Source organism: Oryzias melastigma, unplaced genomic scaffold (genome assembly GCF_002922805.2).
Source record: "Oryzias melastigma strain HK-1 unplaced genomic scaffold, ASM292280v2 sc00260, whole genome shotgun sequence".
Lineage (NCBI taxonomy): Eukaryota > Metazoa > Chordata > Actinopteri > Beloniformes > Adrianichthyidae > Oryzias > Oryzias melastigma.
The window spans coordinates 299173-308284 of NW_023416894.1; the positions used below are offsets into that span (position 1 = coordinate 299173).

The following is a 9112-nucleotide window of genomic DNA, read 5'->3' on the forward strand; positions in this document are numbered from 1 at the left end:
TGTTTCTGCTTTGTTATTTGTGGCAGCATTCAAGTACAAAACCTGCAATAAAACCAAATAAACCACATTAAATTCTTACAGGATTTTGTAACATTTCTTCATTTGAGAGAATGAAGTAAGTTGTTTAGTAAACAATCAGTTGTGAAATGACTAAAAATAATATAACAATTTAATAATAGCTTTTAATGCTAGGTAAGACAAACATGATTAAAAAACTAATGATATAAAAAATGTTAACTCTAAACATTATATACATTTTGTTATAACACATGAAGATTACAAAAAAAAAAAAACCTTTCTTGAATAGCCATCCACTCCACCAAATATCACTATATTGTACCTGTGAAAAAGAAAGCAATGTTGATCTGCTTTGTTTTAATTGTTTATAAGGATATTGCAAGTAACAAATACCATTTTAGAAATCGTTTCAAAGACATATTTAAATAAGAACTCGTAATATCAGTTTAACAGAAAAATATTAGAAATGTGTCTGTGATCAACTTGATTTGTGGCATTTTCTACATTATTTTCTATATACATATATATATATATATATTTTTTTTTAAACTAAAACTGGGTCTGGGTTCATTTTGGGCAAATGTTCACTAATGAATGCGCAATAGTATAATGGGCAAAACAATTTTGAGACCGTTCTTAACTGTTGCAATTGAAGCTGAGAGGTGTTCTTTTATTTACCTTATGAGCTTGTGGTTTGTGTCAATGTGAACAAGTGATAGTGGACCTCGCACAGAGTAACATTTTCTGACAACACATCCTACTTCTGTGAGCCGTGAGAAGATCCCTGCTGCATCAACACGATGCATAGATGCCTTCATCCTCCACCACTGAACGTGCAGTCCCATTGAAATTAAATGTCCGTGAACCATTCGATAACCAGCATTTGGCATATGACTTTTAAGAGATGATATAATTCCGTCCAATTCTTGGTCAGTCATAATGCTGTATGAGCCTCTGACAGAAAACCCATACTCTTGCATCCTCCTGTACACTGTCCTTCGGGAAACTCCTAGGCATTTAGCTATGCATCCAATGGGCAGATGAGTGTCTAACAAATCTTTTAGCTTTTCTCTTTCGATTACAATCTTAGAGTGGCCAGAACAAGAACTTTGCTCAATTTCTTGTTCAACAATGTGAAAAGCACTTTCATTCATTTCTTGTTGGACAAGGTAAAGGAGGCTCTGGAGTGCTGACACAATCTCTGATACATCGCCTGTTTGATCAGAGAATGAGTTGAAGACTATGAGTTCATGGCGAGTGGCAAACTCCAGATAATCTAAATTTAGTGGCTGTTGATTAACAACAGATTCAAGTTTATGAAGAAGCCTCTCCATCAACAACTGCCTCAATGTGTCCTGGGAAAAAAAAAAAACAGACAACACTTTAATAAAAAGAAATTGCAATTAGCAAATTTGACAAAATCATTATCAGAGTATTTTAGTATTAAATTGTTGCATGTTTTAATTTTTGATTTTTTTTTTTGTTTGTTTTAATTTTCCATCTATCAAAAGATGGGGTGAATGGAAGATGAGCCACTACGCATCTAAAAACGTTTGTTCGCAACTTTTTTTTTTGTCCTGACACACACAAAAAAAAGTTGCAAAGGCAAAAAAAAAAAAAAAATTTTTTGGACAAACTTAACATTTTGTTTGCAACTTAAAAAATTTTGATCTCAAAACTATGACTTTTGCTTGCAATATGGTGGCACAAATATAACTCCATAAACATTGTTCAAATTCAAATTCACTTTAATCAATTTTACATTTTATGTCAGACAATTTGTTATTGTTGAGGCCCAATATGAGCTTTCATCCTGTTAATATTATATGATCATTGTTCTGCCATCAATTTTCATTCCCCCTCCTTATTTTAGAATTTCCCGCACTTCTCTTTGATGATCAACACTTTAGTCATGTGCTCCACGTGTGTACCGCAAGTTTACACACCTGTTGTATCAATAATTCCGCTAGACGTCTCATTTGGACGGTCAGACGCTGCGCATGATTCCGCTAGAATCTGGTGCGTTTATCGCAGTGTTTGGACAGATTGCTGCGGTTACCGCCAAAACAAACATTAAAAACAGCGTGCAGTCTGTGTCTACTTTAGAAAATAAAGATACAGCTCAGACTTTTCCGCTCGCGGCCGCTCTGCCTCCCCCGTGTTCTCACCTGTGGAGCAGGTGGAGAAAGCGCGTGAGAGGAGCCCCGCCCCTCCCCACTGTGGAGAAGCAGCAGAGAAAGTGACTCCGTGTTCGCGCTGAACCCGCGCCACTATGTTTTTAGGCATTTAGACAAAAGGTGCATGCACCCATGTTGGCTAGGCACACACTAAAAACTCAGTGGTTAAAAATAACCCAACTTGGGTTATTTTTAACCCAACTCCAAGGGTTGAAAAGGGACTAACTTTGTGTTGGGTTATTTTAACTCACAAATTTGGGTTGCTTCCACCAACCCAAATATTGGGTTAAATTAACAACCCAATTTAAAGGTCTAGTTAACCCAACTCTTGAGTTTATTTGACTCATAATCATGGGTTAATTCCACAAACCCAAGTTTTGGGTTAAATGAACAAACCATTTAAAAGGTTAAATTAACCAAACTCCTGAGTTAATTTGACTCAATACTGGGTTAAATCTAAAAATCTACTTTTTCTCCTTTGTGTTCAATAAAACCTAATGTTTAACATTCAATAAAAAACATTTAAAAATCACAAATTACAACCCAAAATATGTTCACCGCCAAGAAAGAAACCATGGAATTAATGACAAATATTTATTTAGAATAAAACCCGAAAAAGGGGTACCAATAAAATACAGAAGACAAATGCTTTCTCAAAAAAGCAGCAGTAACAAGTTGTAGTTAGCAATTTTTCTGCAAGTAGAAGAAAAAGCATCTGTAACAAATAAATTTTTTTTTTTTCATAAACTATTATGAACTCAGATTTTTTTTAAAAACACTTTCACATTCTTTAAGACAGTCTTTAAAAACTTAACTTCGTTAGATTCTGGTCCCTCCATGTCATAAACCACTTTCTGGAGGAACTCCCATGAAGAGGCACACTGCATGGGGTAGTTGATATCAAACACATAAAATGTCTTGAAGCAGACACCAACTGCTCCAGTCCATCTTCAGGGTATACCTGACCAGCCATCACAGCAAAAGCTTGTAAAGAATTTTGCGTCACTTGTCCAAGGGCCAGAACCGATGGATAGGACCTGGACTCCACCCCCTGGAGGTATTCCGCAATGTTTGTTCCAACCTATGATGGACACAAAGAATAAGATTAATTTTTTTGAAAAGCTTCAATACATATGTGCACACACCCCCACACACACACATCAAAGCAACAGGTCATTGAAACCTAATAATAAAAATAGAACATTAATGAAAAACAGTGGTTAACGTCTTTCAACTCGAGATATTCCTATTTATAAAAAATACTTATAAACAAAGTACATTATAGTCCATCCAGGAATTCCCAATGTTGCGATCGCAACCATTATAGCAAATTCAAGCAAACTTTGCGGTTTGTTGCACATCCTTCAACTTCACAATTTTACAGCAACTTTACTGCAACATTGACCAATCTCCCATGACAGTTATTGTTGACAACGTAGTTTTTCGTGTGACTTCTTTTTGAGAGCAATGTATATATTTTTTTTAACTTTCTTTAGCCCTCCGTTTTTAAATAACTTTTGGACTGGAAAAACTGACTATCTGGCAAAATTGACAGGCTGAGGTCCAAAATCAACATAGAGCAAAAGCTGGCTGATTGATCGTTGAATGTACTGAATGTATTCATGCATTTTTCTTTTTTTTTTAGATCAAGACCAAAAAAAAAAAATAAAAAAAAAAAAATCCTCATTTAATTTTTTTGTTTCCCTCCTTAGACTAATGCAGGATATCAAGTTGTCAAAATTGATCACTGAGATACAGACATATAGCTGCTCCTCCAATCTGATCATCATGAGATGCTCCTCCAGATCATTCTTCACAACAAAGGTCATATTTGACAAATACATTTGCTAGCAAATTTTATTTAAATGAAAATTAATTCCAAAATTGTTTAACTCTTTCAAAATTGTAGTGTCACCTCTGTGTGATGCTCTTCTGCGTCCTGCTTCAGATTGCTGAATAGTTTTTAATCCTCCATGCCAGGTAGCTTGTGCCACTCTCACCATCAGTAACGGTCCTGTAAGACAAAGCAAACATCACATTTGTAGTTTCACATTCACAACTTGAAAAAACTTTGTCAGCAGAGTATCTGTTTCTTATTTTAGTTAAATAATTTGAAAACATTATTTTCGAAATGTTTAAGATACCAAACATCTTTTTTTGAGTGACTTACATGACCGGTCCTGGAGAAATGAACGCTCCCTGAAAGGTCACTCAGATTGAAAAGAAGACCACAAATCCCCCGGCGTAGATTTCTTTCACCTGCCTGGGTGGTGATGACCTGCAATATTAAATAAATAAATAAATGTATATGGACATTTCTGAGTTGCATCCACTGCTTTATATGCTTTGTTAAAGATGAGAATTACAAGTAAACAATGCACCGAGTCTACCAAAGTATAATGATAAAATACACATTCTTCTCCCTCATGTCAGCTCGCGGTCAGATTTCGTTGTGATAACAGAAGCTCAAAATCGACGGACGTTTCATTGAAAGTACCGGTTTGAACGCGGTGTGCAATCAGTTTAACGAGGCGCATTTCCGCAGGAGAACGACGGCGGGCTAACTCGGCTACAGTGCTCCCCCGCTAACATGGAAATTAAAGGCCACCACAAATGATATTAAACTAAACAGGCACTCACGTTAGTTCACTGACTCAATATCCAAACATTAGCGCCAGAAACCGAAGAACAAACGTTTCTGCCATCACTCAATGCTTCTTCCGACAACTCAAAGCAAGACAAGAACCGGAACTAATCCAACCAATCAAAACGCAGATGACAGGAATCGCAACATCGCATCCCACAATTCCCTGATGACAGGCACAACTTCGTAAAATAATTAGTCACTTAAACTTAAGTTAGTAAAAATAATTGAATTAACCACCCTACTGCAGTCTGTCATAGCAGAAAGAGCAAGAATACCAAGTAAAAGTATGGATAAACTATGAGTTTGTTTGAAATATTTAAGTAAAAAAAAATACTCTGATGATGTGCTGTCTGCACATTCAGTTATATTTGATTTTAACCGCCATTTTACAAATATGGGAATTATATTCCTCAAACCACAACTAATTCCGAGTATTTCTATTATATTCATTAAATTAAAACTATACATTCATAACAATTATAAGGCAAATTTAATAATAATTTCGAGTTGAACCGAATTGGCGCGCATTTTAAGCTAGTTTTTCACTCGACAGCATTAGCACTTTAGAAATAGTGGTAGAAATACCGACCTAGCTAAAAAAAAAAAAAAAAAAAAAAAAAACGCATGAACAACCAACATGTTATGTGACATAAGTTATTTTTGAAAAATGAATATAAATAGATTTAGTACATAGTAAACATCCTTACCGTGGACTTGAAGGGACGTTGGTCACGTACTCCTGGTATGGTTTGGTTCAAATGTAAAGAGGTGGGCGGAGCTTTCTGCGTCTCTCCACACCAGATTTATTCACCACCACTAGGTGGCAGTTTGCACATTATTTTGTTAAAACAACTCTTAAAGAGTAAATGAACATATTTAACACTGCTAAATTTTCAGCTGTTAATACTCAGAGTTGATGGATTTTAACTCTGAGTATTAACACCAACACCTTGAAAATGGGTGTGGGGCCTTACACTTGCTGTTGTTGTGATGACTCTGAAAGAGTTGGAACAGTTTGACTACGAAGATATTACACTGGGAAATTTACCGTGTATTGTGTGTGTTTTTTATGTTTGTATTTCTACTGCACATTTTGTATATTTTCCTTAATTTTCTCTTTTTTATTTCCCTTGATTCAATCCTCTAACATTTTCACATTTTCAAATATAAAAATGTAAATTTTAATTAAAAAAAACTTTTAATAGGCCTTAATCTTATAGTTATCTTATATATAAACACATAATATACTTAACCTTATTAATGGGTCAAAAAATAACTCAATAATTTTGGTTAAGGATAAAGCATGAACTGGGTTGAAATTAAGCCACAATAACCCAGAAAATGAGTAACCCTCCAAAAAGGTAACCCAGAATTATAACCCAACATGAATAATCAAAGAATTGGGTTAAAGAAATAACCCAAGTGTTTTTAGAGTGCAGGTCCAAACATCATGATATAAGAGATAATAGAAAAACATCAGTGGCACTGACTTTTTTTTTTCACCATGAAGCTGAGCTGTAGGCTCCTTTGAATAACCACCCTGCGTAGCACAGCCTCCTGTACCGCTCGTTCCCATAACCACTGTTGCTTCCTACACATTTCTTTACTGGCTAATTATCCGTCTGGCCCGCGGCCGCTTCTCTGTCCGGCTCGTAGACCATCTAAATAGAACGTTATTTTCGTCAATGCTTCGGCCCAAACATGTTGGTAAAGCGCACTCTGGTGGACTCAACCAACTGTGAGAATTTAAAATTGTAGCTCCAAAACTGATGGTTCGTCTCTTAAAGGGATGGAGGAACACTTCTCAAAAGATTAATTCACGTTCTACCGTAAATATTTTTTCCACAACGGCAACTGACCAGCCCACTGGCGGCAGGTGGAGCGAATAAAAACAGTCTGTTAAAATCCTTCAACACCAGAGCTTTAGCTCCAGTGTTTAGGATACATTCTTTCTTCAGAAGTTAACATGATGAACGTAATTCCAGTGGATTCTGAAGCGGTGGAAACGAGTCGTTTTGATGGCAGCTCAGTGCAGTTATGTAGTGTTTGTGTAATCCACGTTAATTGGCAGATCCTGCTGTGGAGAAAAGCAGTTTCATTATGAGCATCCATGTTAGTGATATTGTGTATATCAGACCAAAAAGCAGGAAAAAATAGTCGCTTTTTTCCGTGTCAGGATCAGCTGATTCACGGTGATCATGTGAACTGTAGAAGATTTATGGCAAGCCAAAAAAAAACATTTATTTACTGTGACACTTCTGGTGTCTTAGGGTTAAGTACAGTGGCTCTAAAGGTTAGATCACATAAACAAATTCATCAACGCAAAACATTATAAAGACTTCAATGACGATTAAAAACAAAAGTCAAATAATAAAAAGCATCACGTTTTAGAAATCAAAAGAGGATTAAAAAAAAAAAAAAAAAAAAAAATTATAAATTGTTACGGCCCCTGGCTTGATAGGCTTGTGTGTGTCCGTATATGTATGTTTCTGTTTGTTTAGTTGTGCTTACAGCTTCCTTGAGATGCCAGCAGTGCTTGTTGTTGGCTCCGCCTCCCTCAAGGAAAACCATCTCTCCTCCCTCCACTCACCTTCACCAATTACCAGGCCAGGACGGGAGGATATAAAAGAAGTGGCACAACCTGGATGAGGTGACGGCTGAAATTCCAGAGGGAATCTGTTTCCTCAGCCTGCCCCTGTTGTCGGCCTCAGCTGATATAAGCCTGTTTTGCCTGGTGTTGCCTTTCTTGTAAATTTAGATCTGGGACTTTGGGTGTGCTTGCCTGGTGTTGTGATTTGCCTTTTGGTTTTGTATTTATGTTAATAGGCCTACCTACTGCTAAAAAACCCGAGTTTCTGTGTTTGTTAATCTTGTAATGCTAAAAATCCTGAGTTTCTGAGTCTGTTAATTTTGTCATTTATTCTCCCCTTCATATTGGCTACTTATTTTATCCCTCCTGGTTTCTTTTTTCTAAATGTTGCACCTTTTCCCCTGTGGGGCGTAACATAAATAATGAAAAAGGAAATGTTTCAACAATCAAAAGTGCATTTCAAAAATCAAAATGAAAGACTAAAATCACAAAACGTTTAAAAGTCTTTGTTTTTTTGTTGAAGTTTCAGCTCTGTAAAGCATTTTAAAGTCCAACTCCAACTATATTTTATCTGTTTACAAAGCATTTTAAATTGGTCTTTTCATTATGATTCTGCTGTTTCAAGCCAAAATCTAAAATCCTGTAAATTTCTAGGACATAGTTTCTAAAGAGCGGCAGAATTAGAAATTCACCTCTGAGTTGTGGGCTTGAGTTGTGTGAATTAACCCCACACTGATATCTCATGAAATCTTTATTTACCCTCTCTCTTGCTAGCTTACAGCCCTTCACACCCCCAAGCTAACATTAACATGCAACAAAGATGGTGAGCAATATCAGAGCCATCCAAACGTAGAGTTTTGATCCAGATTCCAGCTCAGACGAGGAAAAAACAAAGACGTTTATGGATCGATTTGTCTGTGTGGATGGTACAGAATGGGACAGAGCAGGGAGACTTTGGTTCTGCACATTTCACTTGCTGTCACAAATTCAAGTTTCTTTTTCAAACTGAACGTTTTTATTAATTTATACTATATAAATGTAGTAGTTTATCAGGGCTTTATGTTTACCGGCTTGTAACGTCATCATTTTCAAGTCTTAATGCAGTTATTGATAGCAAATAAAAAAGAAAGTAACCATGTAAAAGTGCTGAGTTAAATACAATGCATCCACACTGGACCGGCGCGGTCACGCACACAGTGGCAGGGAGGAGATTCTTCTTCTATTGTATTTTTACTGTTCATTAGCGCTCCTCTGCCACTGCAATAGGAAGAACCTCAGAGAAAAAGTAAAAGCAGTGAAAATCCACCAAATCTTTCTAAAGAGTTCTGTTTTCACAACTCTGTTCCTTTAATGTCCATCTTGGTGTCTTATTTACCCGACCAGACAGAAACCATAATGATTCATTTCTCTTTCGTGATCACGTTTGGCACTTCCGTGCTTTGAAGCAGACGCCACCTGCAAGCAGCTCCCAAATCGAGTCACTGATTGGTCACAGCTCTGCGCTGCTGCGACTGTCCTTGGAAATCTTGAACCGTGTGGAAGATTAAGCGCGCGCTCAATGTGTTCCCAATTTGTACATAGAGCTTGAGACCCAACTTAAAAACGTGCGTAGCAACGTGCGCTTACACGCGATCTAGACGCAAAGGCCACTAATTCTGGTGTGCACGCATTTGCATCGAC

General features: G+C 36.7%; 1 long non-coding RNA gene across 2 annotated transcripts; it reads right to left on the reverse strand.

The window, feature by feature from the left end:
* Positions 1-2775: 2775 nt before the first annotated feature.
* On the reverse strand, positions 2776-5543 carry LOC112141631. 2 transcript variants are annotated; one of them, XR_002918434.2, is made up of 4 exons: positions 4836-5543; positions 4366-4473; positions 4111-4209; positions 2776-3276 (listed from the first exon to the last, which is right to left on the reverse strand). It is a non-coding gene; the product is annotated as an uncharacterized LOC112141631 (long non-coding RNA). The 2 variants fall into 2 exon arrangements; XR_004947377.1 differs by having other exon boundaries at positions 4366-5543.
* Between the last annotated feature and the right edge of the window lie 3569 nt (positions 5544-9112).